Genomic DNA, 22954 nt, shown 5'->3' on the forward strand with positions numbered 1-22954 from the left:
TTTCGTGCGGTGTGCCTGTCGGTTCTGTTCTGCCACGTTGCTTGGATGTTGTGGTGTACATGTTGTCCTCTGCAGTTGATGACTTTTTTCAGAGGCATTTTCGGTGTGCTGGTCTTCTACTATTTTCCTGCATTGCACATGAGTATTGCTGCCCTCGTTCTGGTTGTCACTGTTTTCTTATCCCGCTTGTGACCATCGCAGGTTTTGTCGCCTTGGGGAATGTGTTTTTATCTCCCTTGCGGTGGTTGTTTTGCAGACATTGTCTGCATTGTCGGCAAACTATTGCATGCTACGCTGTGTTGTGATTTCCAGGTTGTCACAGGGTTATTTTCCTGCGATGGGCTGCGATGCTGAAAGTTATGTTATGCTAATCTTGCGGTAGTTATCACATGTTCTTGTGAATATACACTTTAATATATTCAGTAGATGTTTTCCTGGTTCACATTTGTTGATTCAATCATATCTGCTACACACGTAAAAACAATGATTTGTAGAAACTACGTCCAGGACTGGAGCACTGGGTCCTTGGTGGCATGGATTCATCTGGTAACCTTAAAGTACTGGTATTTCATCGCTGGAAGAACTTGATCCGAATCTTGCGGAATCAACAACGCTTGGTAGCCTTTGTAAAAAAAAAAACGAAAATGAGATTATTCAACTAAGATTTTACCCCACAATTACACATCATTGCACCACCAACTCCCTGCTTTTATACAACAAATCAGACCACTGTATGTTGAAATGGCACCAATCTAAAAACCATTAGCCAAAGATCAAAATGAGAGTGTCTCCCAAGTAACAAACTTGCAAAAAAACACAGTTGATGGACAGAATGTAGAATAATGTCAAACATTCACCCCAGTACAAGGATCTGGGCCTAAATCCATCGTTTTTTTTCACTCCACACGATCCTGGGTTAGACACTGGCTATATGCAAATCAGCTCTGACCCTGTGCCTCATTGGAACAGTCCCGTCCGAACTACCAATTATTACATGTGCATGTTAGGCATGTTTGTTTTGCTATTCACACTATGCTATTCACAGACGTGGGTCCCTTGCTCACTACGCCACTGGAGTCAAGCTATCCTGGCTGAAGATGGCTGATAGCCAGAAACCGGTCCTAGGATGCTTGATTCTGGTCCAGGAAAGACATGGCTTGGCAGTTCGGGCTGGACTGTTCCCATGAGGCACAGGGTCAAGACTGATTTGCATATGGCCATGTCTGAACTGGGGTGGCTTGGTGAGCAAAATAACGATGGATTAAACCCAGATCTGTGACTGGGGGTGAATGTTTTGCCATTGTGCAACATTCCGTCCATCATCTTGTTTGTTTCCCAAGTAACAAACTACATCGTTAAATAAAACTTTATGGCTTCCCCTTCTTTCACTAGTTCTTGGAATGCGCAACACAGTGCTATGAAAATATCAGGTAAGTAAATACACAGCTCAATATGAGCAACAATGGGGCAGATTTACAATTACTGGCGCATCCCTGCATATCAGCAGGGAGGCACCAGTAATTGTGCGCCGCAGCTCCACCACCCATGATGAGCAGCATTTACAATGCGGCGCACCATGGGGCAAAAATGGCACAGATGGGTGACGCATCTGTGCCGTAAAGGCGCATTGCTGAAGTTGCGTCGCAAGCGCGACGCAGCTCCAGAAATGCTCTCGGGGGCCCTATTCTTCCAATGCTGCATCAAGCCTTACGCCTGCTTCAAGCAGGCGCAGGGTTTTGATGCAGCATTGGCCTAAAAGTGACTGAGTGAAATCTTGTAGATTTCACTCAGCCACTTTTAGGAGGTGTTCCTGCGCCGGAATGCCCCCCCTTCGCAGGAACGCCTATATTAGGCGCAGGGGTTTACAAAGTGACGCATCCCCCAAATGCGTCACGTTGTAAGTAGCCCGCACCATGGCGCAGGATTTGCGCCGCCGCTGCATCACAAAAGTGATGCAACGGCGGCGTAAATGAGGCGCAAGAGGCTTGTAAATCTGCCCCAATATTTACTTTCCAACCTGTTCAAAAATAGCAATCATCAGGTAATAAATAACTGTTGTTCTAATTACATTCATTTATGCTTAAACAAGACATGTTTATTGAATTTATGTTTATAAATGAATTCATGTGACAAATAAAACTTGCATTATAGCAAACCATTTCTTGGAAGCACTTGTTTACAATATGAATTACAACCCTTTCCAACGTTTTACTTGTTATTTTTTTAGCTCTTGTGTTCATTAGTGGGTGAGTATTCTCATGAACAATTCAATCTACTTTAATCAAGGCCCCTAGTACCAAATTTCCCACCCTGTATCTAAGGCTGTTCACATTTCCCAAGTGTTTACGACCATACATTTGGATTCAGATCTCCTTATGTTAGTGTCAAACAAGATGTTGTTTTAAGAGCATGTAGGCACTTTCTAAATGTTTGGCTTGTAAGCATGATTGGATTTTGCTTCATGTCGATTTTCTTTTTCTGTAAAATATATGTTCAGACAGTTAAGGGGAACTACGAATGAGACCTGCTTCTCTCCTGCTTCACCTAACATTTGAGGGGTTGGAGCTAGAAGCAGGTGGACTGGAGTTGGAATGTCAGTGGATACAAAGAGAATGTGGTGATTTGATTGCCCTATGTTGACAATTTGTCTTTTATTTGGAAAAGTGAACTAGTGTGAGATGTAGTGAAGCTATGAACTTCACTGAGAAGTTAAATCACAATGTTCTAATTCTGACCTCCCCCTTCTATGCTAGTAGATATGAAAATAAGTTTTTGGATTCGAGATTAGGAGTACCCAATAATACATTGGAAACCTCATTAAATTAGCAAGGCAGTGCAGGGAACAGATTGCTTGAATGTGACAGGTTTTCTACATCCTGACCTAAAATGGAGTATCCCTTTTGGGAAAATTTGGAGGAAAAGGAGGGAGCTGTACTACAAATGAATTATATAGAATGAAAAAGAGGGAATATTAAGACTTTTCAGAAAGAGAGGCTACATGAAAAAGGTTTTGAGAACTGCAGTGGAAAAGGTCCCGTGCGAAAAAAGGGCAAATGCATTATTTAGTAAGGCAAACAAAAGGATAGCACACCAGTTAAGAAACATTGGGGTTGTTACAGCTTACAACAGGGAATCACAACAAATTAGAAGGATTTTACATAAAAAGTGGAGCATTTTTACATATGATGAAATAGCTGGGATAGATGTCACAGGCCGGCCAGTAGTAACGTTCAGGAGAACTAAACTTGTTGGTGAAAAAGAGACTTCTCACATACGGTGCAAAGTACATGGCTGAGATTTAAACCAGGTTTCACATGTGTAACAATTGAAAGGCCTGTAAACATTGAAAGATTGCATTAGGTCCGGGCGCAATTTTAATTACACTGGAGAAATTTCACGTTACTCTTTGATGTAGAATTGCTGACAATAATGCAATCATGCTTGCTCGTGTAATTAGGAGTGATTTGGGGTAAAACAGTCCTACCGCAAGAGCACATTTAGCAATCGCGAGCAGCAACTCAAGCCCGTTATTTGTGTTCTGCTGCATTTATAGCAATTTCTTAATGCAAAATGCATCCTTGCATCCATTGTGAATGCAAGGGTGCATTTTACACAACAAAAATAGTGCTATATGCCAGGAGTAGGTTGGGGGAGAATTCTACTTGAACAGCATATTTAGCACCATTTCTTAGCTCAAAATACCTTCTCACGCCCATTTTGGATGTGATAGGGGCATATGTGATAAGAAAATAGAACTATTTGCTGATGGGACAGTTGGGGGAAAATTCTACACCAAGAGCACATTTATAGTGGGAGTGGGTGCTCCTGCTTGTTAGTGGTGTTCTATTGCATTTAGCACTATTTCTTAGTTCAAAATCCTTTCTTGCAAGCAATTTATGAGATGAGGGGGCATTTTTACGTTATGAAATAGCTCTAAATGCAGAATTACTGTTCTTTCATAATTATGCGTAATCTTGCTGAATTGTTTGTCAGTTCCACATAATTATGCTACACTAAGGGTCTTTTCATTTTTTAAGATGAGGCAGTGGTCCATTTTCTTAAAAATAGTTTTTGCCACCATTCGCAAAGGGGAAGGGGTCCCGTGTCGACCCCTTCCCATTTGCGAATGCGTTAAGATCAGTTTGAATCTGATGGTAAACTGCAAATGTGGTGTGACCGGTATTTGCAGAACCTTCATACATACCGCTCTCATTCGATATTTGGAAGGGACGCCCTTATCACGCCCCCTCCAAATAACAAATCGCAAACCCATGTTGTGATTCCTTAACAGGTTCCAGAATCGCAAAATAGAGGTTGGTACATTGGAAAAGCTTCTTTTGCCTTCACAAACAGGCTGCTTCTGCGAGCAGCCTTTTTTGGGAATACAAAATAGATGCATACAGGTGACCCTATATTACACAAGTCACGCCCACCTACCTTGTGATTTGGGCACACATAAGATTAACAAACTAATCCCCACATCTCGCTTTTAAGGGTTGTTCCTTCCAAATATGTATATGTGGTAAGGACTATCCGCCTGATTCATCAAGCTAAATTGCACTCGCAAAGGGCAAGATTTTCAGAATCTTGCCTTTTGCGAGTGCAATTTTTGCATTTGGGATTCATCATCCGAAATGCAAAATTCGCTATTTAAGAATTCGCACATTTGCGAAGAATTGAATTTAAGGAATCTCTATTTGAGATTCCTTAAATGCAATTCATGAAGCATTTTAAAATTGCGAAAATGCAATTTTGGGCCGCTATTTACCGAGAGGTCAGACCTCTCGGTAAATAGCAAAAACTTAGAAAAATGCATTTAAATGCATTTTTCAACGTTGCATGTTACACACACACATGTCCTTTGGACATGTGTGTGCGCAACACCAATGTAGATTACATTTCAGGGGTGCTCCAGGGTGTCCTTTGGACACCCCTGCACCCTTGAAATCGCATACTTATTTGCGATTAGCTAATTGCTAATCGCAAATAAGGAATAACTCCCCATGCATTCCTATGGGCCTGTAGGCCCATAGGAATGCATGGGGAGTTATTCCTTATTAGCGATTAGCAATTAGCTAATCGCAAATAAGGAACATGTAGGAATCGCAATATTTATTGCAATTCCTACATGAATCCCGTTTTGCAAGTCCTTAATAGCGATTCGTTATGAATCGCTATTAGGGTCTCGCAAAACGGGAGAATGATGAATCAGGCTGTATCTTTCCCTATGTTAAAGAATTTTTAAATGTTAGAGGGCAATTGGAACATTGAGTATCCAGTGATTGTTACCCCTCTTCTATTAAGGGTTCCTGAACAAGGGAGGGGAGAGACTGCATTTTGAGACTATGCAGACTAAAATCCAAAAATGTTATTGAACTTGACAGTTTGGAAGCCGAGGGTTTCGAAATCACTGTGGAACTGAAAGTGCACCTCAGAAACTTCCTGCTCATCTGGTTTAATCTACTGTGTTGAGAGTTAAAAATTGTTAACTGGTTAAAGAAGATTGATTTGAATTCTGGATTTTCTTATATTTTTTTCTAGGAAAAATAGCAAGGGAATAATTTTGATCTGTTGTGTATATCAGCTGTTGAAAGATTGATTATTGCATTCTATCCTCAATGATATGATTCATGAGATTGAATGCAATTTTTGAGAAAGCCCGCTGAGGGTTCCCATTGGGGCCCTGATTATGAATTGGTCTGTGTTTTCCTAAACCTGCTCAAACTCCTGTTTGCACATGTGTCAGAATTCTGAGTTCGATGTTATACACTTCATTAAATTTTGACTGTTCAAGTCTTTTGAACTTTAACAGGGGAAAAGTGTGCGGTAATTACCATACCATGCAGATGTTGGTGCTTTAACTGTTTTGCTGCTGGCACTGGCCACAGGCCGAAGCCCACACTCCCCGGATTGTGTCTGTGGGCCATTGGCCGACTCTGGGGATGGCTATAAATGACCCTCTGGTGCACGCACCTCAGGGTCTCCTTCTTATTTGTTTGAGGGCAAGCTGCTGGGGAAGAGCTTTCCCAGCAGCCCAAACCTTTTTTTTTTTAAAGGGAAATGACACACCAACATAATTTCGCTATTAGTGAAAGTAAAATGAGCTAATCAGGTTATTTAACTTTCAATGGATTGGTGCTGGGCATATCTCAGCCCCCGAGGTCTGGTTTACATTATGGAGGTATCAATGGAAGAGGTAGAACCACTCCTTTCTAATGAAATCTCTCGATATTTGATCCCAGCATGGGGATTACCAGAGGAGGGTGATACCCTGGCAGGCATACACCTATTAGACACGAGGGAGATGGTTGCTACACTGGAGTGGCTGCATCTCCCTCACCTCGGGGTCCATTAGATTTTCTGCCCCCCCCAGAGGCTGATGCAGGTGTTTCCAACCAGTCTGTCCCCTGTGGGGCAGAAGCTATGGATTTTACGATTGGTGTTTTTGGGGTGGGCAGCCCCCCAGGGCAAGAGTCTATGCTCCCCCTCTCACCTCAGGCCAAATTAGTCCTTCTGCTCTCCCCCAGGAGGTGGATGAGGATTCTGACCCTCAAACTGGCACCCGAGGGGGGGTGGTGAAAGCTCACTAGACACCAGGGATTACTTTTCAGTGTTTTTGGGAGTAAGTGCTCCAATAGCATATGCCACTGCTCACCCCACATTCTATCATTCTTACTGTTGCTCTGCCCCTAAGGGGGTAGATGGGGAAGGTCACCCCAATCTGCTCCCCCGGCGTGGCGAAAAGTCCGGTAGACACCGGGAATTCCTTTTCAGTACTTTGTTTTAAGCAAAGAGTGGTCCCAAGCCTTTTGATCACTCCTCCTTGTGCCCCATTAGTCTTTCTGACCCCCTGGGGTGTAGAGGGGAGTGTTTGCCACCAATCTGCTCTCCCAGGGGGGCATAGAGCCCACACAACACAAGAGATTACTTTTCAGTAATGTGTGTGCGGAGTGGGTGAGTGGCTCAAAGGGCAAGGGCCTGCACTCCCCCTGCCTTTGGCCCTATCAGTCACTTTGCTCCCCTGGGGCTAGATAAAGTTGTTCAACACCAATATGACCCCCGGAGAGGGGCAACAAGCCCACCAGACGCCAGGGATATATTTTATTGTTGTAGAAAAAAAATATGGTGTGCGGGTGGACCCCCTGGTGTTGGACCACCCTCCAGCCCTATTACCCCAATAGTCTTTCTTCACTCCTGGTGAGACATAGAGCCCCTTTCTCATGCAAATCAAGAGGATTTCCTCCTACGTGCCATAGTGAATGGTTGCACTCTTTAGGCCCATGTTCTGCCTTCCAGGGAACCCAACTAAACCCAGTCATTTTGTAAACTAGATGACAGGGGAACTGCTAGGTGGTGTGTCTTGCACATATCTCATAATGTTGTATTGCCCACAATGCCCTGCAAACCTTAAACTTTGCCTAAAATCATGCATTTACTCACATTTCTGTGAAGGAAAGTTGCAAAATCTGTGGGGAATTACAAATGTTCTACCACCCACCATCCCCCCACTTGTCCCAATACAAACTGTACCCTATGTTTGTGGCTGTTGGAAAGTGGGTTACTGGTAGGAGTAAGTATGCACCTACCACTAGTAATATGGCCACCAACATGGTATAGGGTCCAGTAAAGGTTTGAGCAAATTAGCCCCTTGCTCAACTCTTTGTAGCTGACAATGAGCAGTCAGGCCTAACTTAGGAGATGGGAGTGTAAAGCATTTAAAAACACCAAGAACATCAAACAAAACACACACAGAAAATTCAACACCAACTTATAAAAATAGAAAATATTTTTAGGATCAAATTGACACCAAAAAGACAAAAATCCAATGTAGGGACCAGAGATATGAATTTTTCAAAGATTTTCCACATTATGGTGCTTAAAAAACATAAAGCGCCACTCTGGGACATTTGGACGTGCTTGACCTCTACAAAGTCAAAGTTTGAGGCAAACCATGATGGAGCCCTGGTCGTATACACTAAGAGTGAGGCCCTGGTCAAAACTGTACCTTGACACTTAGAAACCTTTCTGGAGCTCAACCCTCCATAGTAGGCGGATTCAGAGAGGGTTTGCCAGCTTGATATTCTACAGGCCATGGTCAAATCCTGGGAGTCTGAAGATCCAGAGCTTTTCAGAGGGATGAACCTGAAATCCTGGTCAGGTCGCAGTTGAAGGTAGTCGACTTCGCTCTCAATGTCGGGTGGGTCATTTCATGGAACTTTATCACAAAAGTTCTCCAAAGATCTCCAAACTTGTACATCCTGAAAGTCTCCTTGTAGATTCAAAGTATCCACATCGCCAATGCATAGGCCTGAAATCTCTGTGTTCCACTCCTTAATCCTTCTTGGAGCAAGGCACAGTTGCCAGGGCCTTATTAACGGAGAGTGCAGCAGGTGCAGTCATTCAGAGTTCAGAGCTTTGGGTGCAGATCCAGATTCCAAGAGGACAATCCTTCTTCTTGAAGTTTCAGGCAGCAGATCTGAGAGACTATGCAGCTCTCACATATTTATTCAGTGATCTGAGGTGACAAATAGGGAGGTACCTCTATCTAATGAGATGCTGGGTGCCACCCAAAAGCAGAACAACGTCCTCCAAAGTGTGGAATCTTCTTGTCCCACAAATCACTTCACTTCCAAAATTGAACAATGGATGATTTCTCTCCGGATGAGGAGTAAGAGCTGGCTAAAGCAACCTACAGTATGGCTCATTTTCATTTGTTCTCATCCCCTGACCTTTGCAAATTCCTGTCCTAAGCCGACCATCTGGCTGGGCACTGGCTGTGAGAGTAGGTACGTATGGCATACCTTACTGATTTGCTCTCTCTTTGAGCTCAGTTTGATTCACCCAGCCCCCTCTGTGTGACCCATCTTCCCCAGCTTCAGAGCTCTCTTCATCAGATATACTTATCACCTAATCAAAGCAGGCCTGCTAAACCAGTTAAGGCTGAAGAATCATCAGAAACCACTGGAAGACTAGATTTTGGATTATAAAAGAGAAAGTTCTATAACGTCTCTTCTGTACTAGTTATGAGAAATGCAACAGTGGTAAATGGGTGAATTTATCGATACCTATCTTTTAAGTCTTTGAATGGCTTTTTCCTTCTTTCCTAGCAATAGCTATACCTAAATAAAATATTGCAATGTAAGCCTATGGATCTAAGTATCTACAATGGGGAAAAATGAAAAGGGAAGTTTTTACCTCATCAGGCCATAACCAACATCTTTTATAAGGTCCATGCTTATAGGTACATGCCCCCCACCCCTGGCACACCAGGGGATGCCCTTGGGGGTGCCTAATATGTAAATAAAAGGTAGATTATCATTTTTAAAGTTCCCATCCACCAAAGTCGAGTTTGCATACAAATTACTTTTAAAAACAGTCTGCAAAGTCAGGCTGCCTTTAAAATGACAGCAGACACTCAGCAGTTCAAACATCGAGTGCAGGACCTCTGCTGGATCTCTAAACCTCCCTGCCCTGCCCTATTATATACTAGGGGCTTATAGGTAGATTGACCCCCTGAGCCCAATTATATACTAGGGACTTACAGGGGCTGTCAATATCAATTGTGAGAGTTTAGTTTTAGAAACAGGCTGCAAGGCAGGACTGCCTTTAAAACGACAGCAGGCACACAGCAGCGCACACATGCAAGTGCAGGAAATCTGCTGGGCCTTTAAACCTCCATGCTCTATTATATACTAGGGACTTATAAGTAAATTGCACTCCCTGGTCCTATTATCCTCTAGGAACTTTTAGGGTCTGTCATTGACAATTGTAAGTGTACCCTATTACATGTATCTTTATAAACATAGCACTGGCCCTGGCCCTGGTTATCAGAGCCCTGGGTACAGTCAGAGTCAGCTCCACCAGTATCATTCAGCAACAAATGGGGTGAAAAGGGCAAACGGAAGACCTCTTAACAGTGTGTTACCCTAACACTTGCAACTCAAAAAGCCCCAAAAAGAAAAATGGAGAATTCGGCAACAGGGGTATCAGTGATATTTAAGCCCAGGTAGGACACCACCCATGGAAATCTACCAAACCCAGACATTTTTTAAAACTATACGCCCGGGGAAGTCCATGGTGGTTTGCCTACTGTGGATCACATGTCAGTGTCTTACCCACAATCCTTTGCAAATCTCAATCTTTGCATAAAAGTGCACAATTTTCTCTCATTTCTGTGACTTAAACTTCCAGAATCTGCAGGGATCCATAAAATTCCTACTACCCAGTATTACCCCACTTGTTCCTATGAAAACATTACCACACTTTTGTGTCTGTGCCCAGTGTCGGCAGCAGGAACAACTCCTATTAACCTAGGTTTGGGGTTTGTAAGGGCTTCTGGGTTAAAAAACTTGGTGAGAGCCATACAAGTCATACCACCATGGACTCCTCCAGGTAGGTATTTTTCAGAAAAGTATAGGTTTAGTAGGTATCCCATTTGTGCTGGCTGGGCTACGACCCAAATTCCACAGGCAACAACATTGCAGAAAAAAGTTGGTTTTGGGGTATAAAATGTGATCTTTCCATTTTGGGGTTTGGGCCTTTTCCTGTCACTGGCACTGGGCCAACCCACAGAAGTGAGGTGCAATTGTTATTGGGACACTTAGGGGAACACTGGGTGGTACAATGGTTTTGGCTAACCGGGGATTGCAGAACTTGCTTTCCTTGAATGTGTGTACTTTAGGCAGGGTTTGAGATTTGAAAGGGCTTCTGGATAACAAAAAAAAAACCTTGCTGGAACCACACAAGTCACACCACCCTGGACACCCGCAGGTGTTTAATTTTCAGAGATGGCTTGGTATGGTAGGTTTTGCTGGGTGGCGGCTGAACTAGGATCCAAAATCTACAGCTACCCATATTATAAAAAACATGGATTCTACTGTGTATAATATGTCTCCAGGTTGACTTTTGGGGTGTATTGCATTTCAGACACTAAGACTCAGCCACACAAGTGAAGTACCATTTGTATTGGGAGACATGTTGAAATACAGAATAGTAGAACATTTGTAATCACCAATTCGTTTTTCTTGCATTATAGCATTTCATAAGTAAATCAGCATGCTACAGCAATGACACTTGCTAAATTCCCTCTGAATCACATGCTAGAATGGGTACACATAAATGTAAGGATGTACAAATAGCCACAGCTCTAAAACTCAGTATCTGGTGTACATTTAAAAAATATATGTTTCTTTCATGCCCAGTTTTTACTCCTTCTATTTTATCATACGAATTGCGCTATAGTAGGTTCTCAATGAAAAACCATTCCAAGGTACAGCTCAGTGGTTGGCTCTGTGTACCTCAGGTTCTTAGAGAATCTACAAACCATATCTCCATGACCAGAAGGGTCTATTGGACATAATGGTATATTACGTTTGTTAAATCGGCCATTGTGTCAATAAGGTACAGAGGAAAATGTTGCCAGGGGAATCCACAAACTCTGAGTTCCATTTGAGTCCCCATGATATTGGAGAAAAAGGATGTTAATTTGGTGTAGATACCTTATCTTAATAAACTTATGGAGGCATGAAGTACACCAAATAGCCCAAAAAAGGGCTCAGCAGGTGGGAGGAAAAGCTTCAGCAGCTAGGAGGTAAGCACCAAAACCTGCTAGACAACGGGGAAACCGCGGCCCTCATCCTCCTGGACCTGTCAGCTGCCTTCGACACGGTCTGCCATGGCACCATACGCACACGCCTCCACAACGCTGGGATCCAAGAGAAGGCCCTGGACTGTTCCACCTCCTTTCTCTCCGGCAGAACCCAGAGCATCCGCCTCCCCCTTTCCGCTCCAAAGCCACCGAGATCATCTACGGCCTACCCCAGGGCTCATCCCTCAGCCCAACACTGTTTAACATCTACATGGAACCGCTGGCCCACATCGCCCGACTGAATGATCTCAACATCATCTCCTACGCCGACGACCCCTAGCTGATCCTCTCCCTCACCAAGGACCCCCCACACTGGCAAAACCAACCTCCACGAAGGAATGAAAGCCGTCACCAAGTGGATGAAGAACAGCCGACTGAAGCTAAACTCGGACAAGACGGAAGTCCTCATCCTCGGATCCACCCGCTCGGCCTGGGATGACTCCTGGTGGCTGACCCCACTGGGAACAGCTCCAACACCCAAGGACCACGCACGCAACTTAGGGTTCATCCTCGACTCCACCCTCTCCATGACAAAGCAGGTCAACACCTTCTCATCCTCCTGATTCAACACCTTCCGCATGCTCCGCAAGATCTACAGGTGGATCCCCACCGAAACGAGAAGAACGGTCACCCAGGCCCTCGTCAGCAGCAGGTTGGACTACAGAAATGCCCTCTATGCAGGAGCTTTGGCCAAACTCCTGAAACAACTTCAATGCATTCAGAACGCCTCTGCATGCCTGATCCTCGACATCCCTCACCGCAGCCACATCACACCCCACCTCAGAGACCTACACTGGCTCCCTGCCAACAAGAGGATCACCTTCAAGCTCCTCACCCACGCACAAAAGGCACTTCACAATACCTGACCAGCATACCTCAACAGAGGAATCAACTTCTACACCCCCAACCGCCAGCTTCGCTCTGCCGACCTTGCCCACGCTACAGTTCACAGCATCTGAAGAGGGACTTCCGGCGGCAGATCATTCTCCCACCTCGCCGCCAAGACCTGGAACACCCTCCCCATACCCCTTCGGCAGACTCAAGACCAGCTGACCTTTATAAGACTCCGTAGGACCTGGCTTTCCGAGCAGTAGCAGCATTCCCCCCCCCAGCGCCTTGAGACCCGCATGGGTAATCAATCAATCAATCAATCAATCAATCAATCAATAAGAATACTTGTAAAGCACGCTACTTACCTGTGAGGGTCCCAAGGCACTGAGGGGAGGGGGGGGCTGCTGCTACTGCTCGAAGAGCCAGGCTTTGAGGAGTCTTCTGAAGGCGAGTAGGTCTTGGGTCTGCCGTATGTGGGTAGGGAGGGTGTTCCAGGTCTTGGCGGTGAGGTAGGAGAAGGATCTGTCACCGGAGGTTGTTCGTTGGATGCGGGGGACAGCGGCGAGGGCGAGGCTGGTGGAGCAGAGCTGGCAGGTGGGGGTGTGAAAGCTTAGTCTGCTATTCAGGTAGGCTGGTCCGGCGTTGTGGAGTGCTTTGTGTACATGGGTGAGGAGCTTGAAGGTGATCCTCTTGTTGACGGGGAGCCAGTGTAGGTCTCTCAGGTGGGGGGTGATGTGGCTGCGGCGGGGGACATTGACGATCAGTCGGGCGGAGGCGTTTTGGATGCGTTGTAGTCGTCGTAGGTGTTTGGCTGGGATTCCTGCGTAGATTGCGTTGCCATAGTCCAGTCTGCTGCTGACGAAGGGCCTGTGTCACCATTCTTGTTTCGGTCCGGATCCACTTGTAGATCCTGCAGAGCATGCGGAGGGTGTTGTAGCAGGAGGAGGAGACAGCGTTGACCTGTTTAGACATGGGGAGGGAGGAGTCGAGGATGAATCCTAGATTGTGTGCATGGTCGGTGGGTGTTGGTTCTGTTCCCAGTGTGGTCCGCCACCAGGAGTCATCCCAGGCTGAGGGGGTGGGTCAGAGGATGAGGATCTCCGCCTTGTCCGAGTTCAGCTTCAGACGGCTGGTCCTCATCCAGTCGGCGACAGCCTTCATTCCCTCGTGGAGGTTGGTTTTGGTGGTGTGTGGGTCCTTGGTGAGGGAGAGGATGAGCTGGGTGTCGTCGGCGTAGGATATGATGTTGAGGTCGTGATGGAGGGCCACTTGTGCGAGGGGGACCATGTAGACGTTGAACAGCGTCGGGCGGAGGGATGATCCCTGGGGGACGCCGCAGATGATGTTGGTGGCTTCGGATCGGAAGGGTGGGAGGCGGACGCTCTGTAGAGCGCTTCACAAATGGTCTGATTGACTGATTGATTGCATGTTATTAAAAAACTCAGATTAGGTGCCATTTACTGCAACTAATAAATTACGTACCTTGGAGTATCATTATTTGTGAGGTGGAATAAATGAATAAATACATTTATGCAAAAATAAATAAATACAGGTCACTTTCACTGACAGTGATCCCCAAGTCTTGGAAACAAGCCAAAGTTATTCCCCTACTAAAAAAAACAACGCTAGACACTTCTCTGCCAGAGAACTTCCACCCAATATCTTTGCTCCAATACCTAGCTAAAATTATGGAGTCCTATGTCACGCTTTGACTAAATACTTGGAAGCAAATATGATCCTAGATAGGTCCCAAAATGACTTTCAGCTTTCGGTCTAGACCTAGCCCTGAATCTGCACTACTTGCAGTCACAGAGCAGTTACCGGCCACTCTGGATGAGGGCAAAACCTCAGCACTGATTTTGTTGGACCTTAGTGCGGCCTTTGACACAACTGAACTATTGTAATGGACTCTTACTTGGCGTGAATAAAACCGTGATCAAAAGACTCCAACAGGCGCAGAACACAGCTGCCCATATGCTTTTTGTACTGCCATGCCTCTGACCTTCTCCGCCAGCTTCACTGGCTGCTGATAGAACAGAGAATCTATTTTAAGACCCTCTGTACTACACACAAGATCTTACATGGCTAAGGTCTGCAAATTTTGAACAGGCTGTGCTCGCTGTATGTGCCGGCTCGAACCCTTCACTCCACTCCACGGATCTGCATCTAGCCTGTATCCCCCGGGTCCGCAGGGCAAGAGCTGGGGGGTGCTCTTTCAGGGCTATGGCACCGGCCCTATGGAACTCTATTCCTCTTGCTGCTTGGGATACGCAAGATCATTGGGCTTTCCCAAAAATCATCAAAACATGGGTTTTCTCTAACTTCTAGATGACTTCCTCCCTGCATGCAACTACTGCTTTTACTGATTGAACAAAGCATTTACAGATGTAAATGTAAACATTTTAAGGCAACATATTTTATTATGGATATTGGCTATTTAATAAAACTTTATTAAGCTTTTAAAATAAAAAAGAATAAAAGTCAAGAATACATCACAAAAACACATGATAAAATACAATAAAAACAATTATAAATAGGTGCATTTCTAGTCTCCATCCACCCACAATGAAGAGTCTTCAGTAACCCACCATGATTGGTCACAGGTTGATCTAAGCTTTAAAGCAGCTTTTAAGAAACTGAGAATCTGCCATACTGTTATCCCTGATATCATTAATAAAAATGCAAAAACAGGACATACTTTATTAAAATTTGCTTTTCTTAAAAATGGCACCTCATAGCCACAACAGAACATTAAATGCAGGATGTCCTGTGGAGACATGCCGTCGTAGCCACAGAGCAGCAAGATCTCACCTTTCTTGATCCCACGAGGTTGGGCGAGGAAGAGATAGAATAAATCAAGGGGATCAAGGGGAAATCTAGTCAATAAAAACGGTTGCTTGAGCTGGGAAATCCTAAAAGACATGGTTCCATTGATAATACAGTTTTCAGGGGGATAAATCTACGTACACTGAGCTGCCCCAACTCACATGCTTCCCTATCCGTCACCCGCTGTCCTTTGCCCAGGACAGATCTTTCCTTCTGATTGTGTTCAGGTTGCAAAAGAGATCCGATCTTCCTAGTTTCCTAAAACCTTCTTGCATACATTTAAACCAGGGAATATGATGAGCACAGTCTAGGACCAAACAACCCCTTAAAATCTCTTTATTTAGGGCAGTCCCGTTGCATAGCCATACTTTAAGCCAGTAAAATAAGGGGCGAAAAGACAACAAGTCTGAAAAATACAGCACACCCAGTTCTTTGTGGACAATATATGTGGCACTACCCTGTGATATACACAGCAACCATCTCAAGATGCTGTTTTCGATTATTTGAAGCTCATCATGAGGGGCATACCCCCAAATCTCACTATTATACACCAGCTGAGATAAACACTTAGATCTATATATCTGCAGGAGACTAGCAATTGTTTTTTTTACCCAAACGAGTAGCTGCGTTGGCACGTAGAAATCCCCTGTTTGCTTTTTTTCAAAGGACCTCAAATTAACTTGTCATCCAGCATAACTCCTAGATAAGAAAAGACACTGGTTTTGGAAACAGAGGTAGCCCCGACCTTAAAGTTAATGATTTTTTTGAGCTACGTCCTATCTGCATTACCTATTACTTAGAATTATTCACTAACAGGTCCTGGCCTTCCATAAATGTAACAAAAGGAGTCAGGTAATGTTTGCAACTCCCTTTCTGTACAGAATCATCAGCATACAGCAGGACCGGCAAACTGTGCCAGCCAACCTGGGGAAAATCCACCTGGGTGGGCTGGCAGTTCATTCTCAAGATTATTGATATATAAGTTAAATAAAAATGGTGTCAATGTGCATCCCTGTTGTACCCCTCTCTGGATTGGAAACTGACAGGTCAGTCACTTTGCAATCATTAGTATAGTGAACCACTGCTTTGCTGTCCCTGTGGAATATTTATGTCTACTCCCATGCACAGTAGGGTCTCTCATGGTTTACTTCTATTTACCCGGTCAAATGCTGAATACGGGTCCATGAATGCCAGATAGATCGAACCAGGACGCACAACTGTATATTTATTTATAATCATAAACAAGTTTAAGCATTGGTCAACTGTGGACCTCCCCGGGCAAAAGCCATATTGGATATCAGTTAGGGTTTTCTTGTGGTTAGCCTATTCAATAAAATACATCCCACCATCTTAACCATTGAAATAAGCCTATAGTAAAGGGTGCAATCTGAATTGCCTTTTTTAAAGATAGGAACAATAGTAGATATAGCCCAGGACCTGGGTGGGACTCCTTGTATGGCTGTGTTGATTAGTGCGGTTAGAATTAGCTCCTACAGCTGAGGATTGAAATTAAAAAGATCAGGGTATTCCATCTGGTCCAGGAGCCTTATTTTTTGACAATCCCTTGATGCCTTTTCTAACCACTTCGACATTAACGTCAAGGGACGACTTTCCCGCCACCCCTGCTATCCTCTTTAGCTGGCTTCTATTGGACTGGAAAAAATGTCCTCAAAATGACCAGCCCATTCATCCTCTGTAATGTGTGCATCGAGGGCCTGTACGGAGTCTACTACCAGGAAAGGACTATGAACTATGTTGCAGAACATTGCACTGTTTTTTAAGGTGCTGGCCTTGGGAAGCCTATTCCTTGCCACATCACTCAGTTCGGCCTTGCACCTTGCTAGTTCTGCCTTATATTGACCTCTACAGGCTTTCACTAAGGTAGGATCCCTGGGTTTAGTACCGAACACCCCCCTCAATTTCCTAGCTGCTCTGGATCAATTACGGTCGAACCATCACAAGGCACGATCGTTCAAAGGCCTCGGTAGAGGCCTTAATAAGTCCCCAATGGAGCGTGAGATGACTGAAAAAGCGTCAAGGATAATCCCAGGAGCTTCCTTTCCTTTTATGCAGATGTCTAGTTCCCCTTTATAGCTAGATACAAGGGACTCATAGAAGAGGTCCGGTGTGATCTGGGCCCACCTTAACATTCTACCCTGATCTGTTGTCTTCAGTGATCCCTTTTCTCTGGTCATCCAATAATTTCATAAATGTAACCCACTGATTGTAGCAAAAAGAGGGTTGTGGTCACTATAGGATTTGACACATAAATAAAATGAATAAAGGATGCACACCCCCACCATGAAAAGGTGGGAACAATGCTTCTACCACTTCGGTCCAACAGATACATTTATATGGCCAGGTCGAACTCCTCAATTAGAAGATTCAGGGACTCTCCCTGCTTCTTGTGCTCTACATGCATATCCGACACCCGCGGGCATCCAGTATCATGGGACTTTGATACCATGGGGTCCGCGCATAGGCGAAGGCTAAAATCTCCAGCGATCATGAGGAAACCGTTATAATTGACCTTAGGAGTCGTACTTCCTAAGAAAGCCCCTAGCCTGGAAATATTACAGACATCTGGGGCGACAACAATGGCATTATAAAAATGTAATAACAAAAGGTTGACAGACCCCTGTGTAAATGCCAAAGACTGCAAACAAGGGTTATCAGTAGGCAGCACCTTTAAGCGACAGCGTACTGCTAGGGAGACAAATATGATCAGCCCACCCTTGGGTCTTCCTGCCCTAAAGGGAATGGTTGGGCAAAAAAAAGTCTTGTAACCCTCAAGAAAAAAGCTGTTAGTGGTAGACCATATCTCCTGAAGGCAGATAACATCAAAGCCTTTCATAAATACACCACAAATAGGATCTGTAAAATTGCTTGATAACCCAGCAATATTCCACAACACAACTTTACAGGGCTTGCCTTCTCCAGAGCCAGTTGGGCAGGATGAGGTCATCTTCTTTTGATTGAGGGGCGATGACTCTCTGAATTCCCTCTCCACGAGTCGATCACAAGAGTCCAGTGATTTGACGCGTGTAAATCAGTTAAAAGAGGGGTGTTATGAAACAACAGCTGACTAGATGGCTGACGACACGACAAGAGGACCTGGAGGCTCCAATCATTCACCATCACGAGTAACCTCATACTACACAGAGAACTGTAGAAATGCCCCAGGGGGAGGGCTACTATGGACGAGATAAGGCAGTGGGATTTATTCTGCATGACTGCATGAAGAACCCTATATGCCAGATGATGTCTGTTCAAGTTAATTACAACACAGGCCCCTTCCTAGTGTTTTCTGGACCTTCCAATTCAAGAGACTCAAGGGAAGTTTTCAGTGCATCTCATTGATTGAGGGCGACTGATGGTGGCGCTGTTGCATGTTGCAGAGCTGTGCTAGAAGGAAAGACTCCGAAAAGACGCCAAGAGAATCCCAGGTGCAGCGGGCGCTGAGATCGGCATCTACGAAGCAGCCGGGGCCGTGAGAGCCCCCCCGGACGCGGCGGGTTTCACGGCAGGTGTTTGCGAGAGTTGTAAAACCGCAACCCAGCCGCGGAAGCGCGAGCCGCGAGAACTGCAATAGCCAGACCGGGTGTGGTGGGATTTGCTGTAGCCGCGAGAGGCGTGGCATCTTCCAGGATGTGGCCGAGTGCCGTGAATGGTGCCCTGAGAGCTCTGAAAGCCCTTACGAAGGCAGAAGCCGCTGCATGCGGCAACCCAGGGGAGATCGAACCGGAGAGAGCAGCGAAGCACAGCAAAGAGTCCCCTGACATGGTAGGGCCGCCGTGAGGAATATATCGGGGCAGCTGGAAGCTACGCAAGCCCTACCCAGATGCTCCTGGAGCTGCGAGCAGTCCCCTCGAGGAAGCTGAGGATCCCTGGGACGTGGAGCCATCAGACCGACTGAGGCAGATAGAGTTACCTGGACGCGGTAAGAGCTACAAACTATATTCTGGCGCCTGGGAGAGACTGGAGCGGGGAGTGTACTTAGGACTTGATAGTCGTCGTAAGGGGTACTGAAGCCTAAAGACCCCCTTGCACTTCCCAGCATTATTTTAAGTGAGTCTCCTTGGTCTAAGTGGGAGTGGTGAGGAGTCCAAAGCAGTTCTCTAAAAACTGCATAATCCTACAAGGAACGAACTTGGGGAATTGGATCTGGGTGCCGGTGCTGGCGTTGCATGAGCGGCGCGCCGGGCACTGACCCCGAAGTCTAGTTACCCGATCGTGTTTACTGGAAGCAGGCTTGAGTGGCACTTCTATTGTGGGTCAAAAGCAGGGAACAGAAGGGGAAAATATATAGAGTTCCCGCCCTGCTCGGACCCCCGGACAACAACTCGTCATCTCCAACTGGACTACTGCAGCGTAATGGCTTATAAGAAGCTCAGATCTAGAACCATCTTTATGAAAAGAATGGGAACGGATGAGGCAATTAGAAAGAGCACCAACAAGGCACTAAGAAATGGAAAGACAATAGCAACCCCTGGAATTAGAAAGTACTTCGGAAAAGCAAACTCAGATGACCAGGAGCAAATAGTAAAAGATCAGGTAAATTGGGAAACAGTAGGTGTCACTGAGGTTGGAAAAGGTGCAATATACCAAACTCAAGACCAAACCCAAATAATTCCTGAAGCAGGGGAAAAAATACCTTAATTGACCAGGTGGACTTAACTTCAGATTTAATGGCAACCGGATCAATAGCACTGGATCTTTCCAAAATACAACAGTCTTTCGATTGCAACATCATGTGCCCAGATATCAACACCAAGGATGGATTATCTCAAATGGAACCCCAAAGGGAGCCCGACAACATACAGAACAGTACTCCACAAAAATCAATGGATATAGAGGGCCATCTCGAAAACTCACCAGATCTGTCTATCTTTAAAACTACCGGCTCGACTAATAATTACACTCCAGTCTCCGAATCACTGTTTATTTTACAAAATATTCTGGAATCAGTTCTCAACCATTTAGGTAACATACTGGAAAACTCTGATCAAACACTTGACGTACAAATTGGAATTGTAAAATTTCTGGTCGAGGAAAAAAAGAAGAAAGAACAAATTTGGTCATCAAAAACAACAAAAATAACAGGAACTTGTGGCAAATGTCAAGAGGTAACTGGTTATGACTTAAAAACCAAAACGGATATTGTGCCTCTTCCCCTGAAAAAAGAAACTGCCACACAAACCGGGAAGAAATCATCTGGCGAAAGTGTGGGAAAGCAGAGAGACATCATCGCATATTCCCTCAGAAATCTTTTTAAAGAGGAAACTAATTAAGAACCATACCAACAATCTGTGACTTACTACCCAATTTTTACAAAAAGCAAAACCAAATTGAACATGACCAGCCCTGTAATACCTGATCCTGAAACAAACGTTGACACCGGTTTAACTAGAGAAGATGCACAGGACTCGGAAAATACAAAAAAGAAACAACGGCAAAGAAAGATAAAAAATAGAAAGGCGATAAGAAGATTCAAAAGGAAGAAGGCTACAAAAATCAAATTTCAGAATACGACTCCCCCACCTAACATTTTACCAGATCATGAAGGAAGACCAACACTGCCCCCGATACCGAGTATAAAGCACCAGAAGACACCGGTGAAAACCAACAGCAAATATCTATATCCACACTCCACATTAAATCCAAAGGCTACTAATTTCATACATGGCCCGGTAAGTCCAACTTTAAGAGGGGCACTCATAGGACACCCAGAATCACAGAGAAAAGGATCTCAAGTAGAGGAGACAAGATCCAACTACTTACAAATCACAGAGTTATTCCCTTTCGATGAAGCTCCACTCAATCGCGGTCAAATCATTAACTTACTGCAGCAGATCCAGCCGCTACAATTCCTAGCGCGAAATGAAATCAAACTAGTAATGTTTCCGGACAAAGCGAAAACAAAAACTGCAATTGTAGAATTCTGGTCTCCAGCCTTACCAGGAATTATTCTAAAGGAGAGTGAGACTCTCCACCAATGTGGTTATGACTTGATCTCAGTATTAAAAAACAAAGTCCACAATATGATGTACCCGCTCGAAGGTCCTCAAAAAACGTACCAACCCACAAACAAAAAGATACATCCCTTAGATCGCCCTGTAGCAAACTTATTTCTCTCCTAAAGAATGGCGAAAGGGAAATTTGGAGCAAAAGCACCCTCAGCAAGGAAACAACACTGAGGGATCAGTCATGGGATTGGATATCAGAGACCCTGAACAGTAATAAGCAAACTAAGGACACTAACTCTTCTGTTTAGCACAGGCATAGTGATCTCTTCTTGGAATATAGCGGGAAAAACAAAAGAAAAAATGGCAGAATTAGTAAAAAATTCACCCGCTATTGTGGCCCTACCAGAAACATGGAGTACACAATATTTCAATCTGGAGAGATATTTCATATATGACATTCCTGCCCTGTGGGTCGAGCGGGGGCATGCGAAGGTTGGGATAGCAATTTTACTAAGCGAAGAGTATAACTGGGCCCAAGAAATAATCCCAACGAAATCTTATAACTACCAATGTATTAAGGTTAAGTGCAGGACAAACCTTTCAGATTCCCTAAAAAACGTACAAATTTTTAATGTATATCTCCCTCCTGGAGCAAAAATGGATGTAATTTTGATAGAGAGCCTAGATGACATTGAACATATAATCGAAAGTCATGATTATCCATCGTTTCTCATCATGGGGGACCTTAATGGAAAAGTGTCCAACGAAGAAATATAAAAATGGACTAATTGGTATAAAGAAGAGGCGCTGGAAATTTCCATACCGTTATTTCCCAAAGGGAACAAGGCGGATAAAAGGGGAAAAATTCTACTAGCATCGCTTCCAACGTTAAATGGAACCATATTAAACGGGAATGTGGAAGGCGACATTCCCGCCTCAAATACGAGACAGGGAAATATTAGCTCCTCACTTTTAGATTATTTGATATCCAGTTTCGACCTGTTTGGGTCCGCCTTACAACTTAAAATTAATTTTGTTCATGGTAGCGATCACGCTATCCTACAGTTATGTACAGGATGGAAAATACATTTATGTTCGCCTAGTCAAATCATGTACAAGCATAGTACAGTCATGGCAAACCAAAAACAAAGGCGGATTTATTGGAACTCAGCGACACTTTATAAGATAACTAATATGATAGATACTAATCAGCTTCTTCAAACAACACATTCTGTAAATCCAATAACGAATTTTGAAATGATCATAAAAAACTAACGCAAAAACTGCAGAAAAAGTTGACGCAACCAAGATCTACAAAGATTCAAAACAAAAATCCAAAACTAGTTACTGGTACAAAGCTGCTAAATAAATTGATAAGAGCACAGTTCTTAGAAGGTACATCGTCTAGACAAGTAGAAATTAACAAACTAAAGAACCAACGGAGGAGAGAAAAAGAAAAACACAAGAGAATAACCCAAGATAAAAACTGGGTGGATCTGCAGATAGCAGCAAAGCAGAACAACCAACGTGCCTACTGGACCATAATCTTCAAAGAAACGGGCATGAAAAAAACATTACAAACTAGTCCGGTGCCCCCAAATGAATGAGAAACTTATCTCGCTAATCTATACAAATTAAACACTACCTCAGAAATGGCCTATATGTTTTTTAGTAATACAGAAAC

The sequence above is a fragment of the Lissotriton helveticus genome, chromosome 9 (genome assembly GCF_964261635.1).
Source record: "Lissotriton helveticus chromosome 9, aLisHel1.1, whole genome shotgun sequence".
NCBI lineage: Eukaryota > Metazoa > Chordata > Amphibia > Caudata > Salamandridae > Lissotriton > Lissotriton helveticus.